We start from the raw sequence: 2,879 nt of genomic DNA on the forward strand, positions 1-2,879 counted from the left end.
TTTCCCATCATGCACCTCTTCTTCTACAGCAACATCCAATACAAGAGCATGTGTATTAATCAATAGTGTGTATCTCAAAGTAAAATGCTTTATTTCCCTATATTCAAACACAGTGTTACTGTTCAAACTCTGGGTAAAGTTACAATGGCCAAAAATATTAAATATACTTGTTAAATAAAACCACTGCCTTGTTTTTAATGAATACTTAGGCCTACTACGCTACTGTGTTTCAATGTTGGTCATTATGGTGGTACTTGGAGAGCCAAGTGTTTTCTGAGTGGTACTTGGTGAAAAAAGTGGTGTATATGCAGTTGCATTAAGTTGCCTTTAAGCTCCTAATTTGGCTGCTGACGTACTGTATGCAGTGTCACTTTTGTTTGTATTATTTTGTTAAAATAATTACAAGTCTAATTATAATATCTGGTTACTTTTTGTTTTAAAGTGTTCTATCTACACCGGTGTTTTTCAACCACACTAACCTGACTCTCGCCAGATCCTTGTAGTTTGCTGAGCTCCACACAAGGATCTGGCGAGAGTCAGTTTAGCGGCACACTAGTGTGCCGTGAAATACAGTCTGGTGTGCCGTGGGAGATTATATAATTTCACCTAATTGGGTTAAAAATATTGTTTGCAAACCAGTAATTATAATCCGCAAATGTGCCGTTGTTGAGTGTCTGTGCTGTCTAGAGCTCGGCAGAGTAACCGTGTAATACTCTTCCATATCAGTAGGTGGCAGCAGGTAGCTAATTGCTTTATATCGGGAACATGGTTTGTCGTGATCACAGTATGCGGGAGGCAGCGTGTAGGTAAAAAGGTATCTAACACTTAAACCAAAAATAAACAAAAGGCGAGTGCCGCTAAGAAAAGGCATTGAAGCAAAACTAAACTACAAACGTTTGTAAAACTGAACTGGCTGCAAAGTAAACAAAAACAGAATGCTGGACGACAGCAAAGACTTACAGCGTGTGGAGCAGACGGCTTCCACAAAGTACATCCATACAATGACATGACAATCAAAAATGTCCCCACAAAGAAGGATTGCGTCCGCACAACTTAAATAGTCTTGATTGCGAAAACAAAGCAGGTGCGGGGAATAGCATTCAAGGAAGACATGAAACTGCTACAGAAAAATACCAACAAAAGTGGAAAAGCCACCAAAATAGGAGCGCATGACAAGAACTAAAACACTACACTCAGGAAAACACCAAAAAACTCAAAATAAGTCACGGCGTGATGTGACAGGTCGTGACAGGTCGTGACCTACTTTGAGACAAGAGCTATAGTGATGCATGGTTGGTTATGGTTTGAATTCATATCCAACAATTGCGAGAACGACTTTTTATTGTCATAATTGGCTGCAGAGTTTAATTTTTTTATGTTTTCTGCTGGTGGTGTGCCTCGGAATTTTTTCAATGAAAAAAATGTGCCTTGGCTCAGAAAAGGTTGAAAAACACTGATCTACACCATGGTATCTTAACCTTCTTGACTTCGGGGCCCAACTTTTCCACTACACTGGGGTCTGGTGCCCATACAAATCTTAAGAGTAAATTAGTAATTTGATTGTAATCATTCATTCGTCCATTTTCTACCGATTGTCCCTTATGGGGTCGCGGAGGTGCTGGAGCCTATCCCAGCTGCACATGGGCGGAAGGCGGGGTACACCCTGGACAAGTCGCCACCTCATCGCAGAGCTGATAGTAATCGTATTCAGTAATATTATCTAACCTACTTAAAATTTGAAAGGATAAATCATGTCAAATTATATGAAACCAAATGTTAATCACAAAGATTATTATCAAGGCGTAGGTCAGACTGATTACAAAAATAAATGCTAATCAAGTATACTGCAAAATAAGGGACTTATAAAATCTGATGAACAAATATTTCACTTACAATTACAGAGTGCTAAAATAAATAAATTTTAACTAAATCAAAAATAAATATTAATAATAATATAGGATAGGCTCCAGCTCCCCCGCAACCCCGACAGGGACAAGCGGGAGAAAATGGATGGATGGAAGTTTCTTAGACAAACCGGTGGCGACTTGTCCAGGATGTAGCCCGCCTACCGCCCGAATGCAGCTGTGATAGGCTCCAGCACCCCCCGCGACCCCGAAAGGGACAAGCTGTAGAAAATGGATGGATGGAACATTTAAGTGCATTGGGCCTCATCCCTATGGTTAAGAAACATTAAACTACACTACTGTCAAAATGTAATAAGCACATATTCCTCTGTTGTTAAGATACATAACATACATTTTGGGTGATACCACAAATGTAGGTATCGATCCAATACCAAGTAGTTACAGGGTCATACATTAGTCATACTTAATATTGTGTATATATATTGGCAGTATTTGCTGAGTTTATAGACAATAAGGAAAATGACAAAATATTTTGTGATAATAAAAAATATTGATGTAATTATTGCAGTATCGACTCACATACGGCTCTTGTACTTGGTATCGTTACAGTCGACATTTGTGTAAATCCACCTATTTGTGTACATTCAGAAGCGCAAGCTTGTTCTTGGCGGTTAACTATTGTATCCTCCTACAGTGTGTAGTGAAACATGTTTAGCTCCTGTATTCCTTGTCCTGCAGGGATGATACTTGTAAGAAACATAGTTTATTTGTCGCCATCGATGCAAGCATGAATGATTCAGAAGGAGCGAAAACACTGTAGCGGGACATTAGCAGCCAGCTAGCTTTGTTTTAAAGCACCACTTACAGAGTGGCGCTTCGGCGTTCATAGCATCACCTTTATCCTTAGTTTTAAAGCCAAAATACGTTCATTCTTCCTCTTTTGTCTCTGTGCGGTTTCCACTTCACCACAGCGTGCCATTATGCCCATGAAAAAAAAAAGGACCTGTACTTTTA

Source organism: Nerophis lumbriciformis, linkage group LG06 (assembly GCF_033978685.3).
Source record: "Nerophis lumbriciformis linkage group LG06, RoL_Nlum_v2.1, whole genome shotgun sequence".
Taxonomy (NCBI): domain Eukaryota; kingdom Metazoa; phylum Chordata; class Actinopteri; order Syngnathiformes; family Syngnathidae; genus Nerophis; species Nerophis lumbriciformis.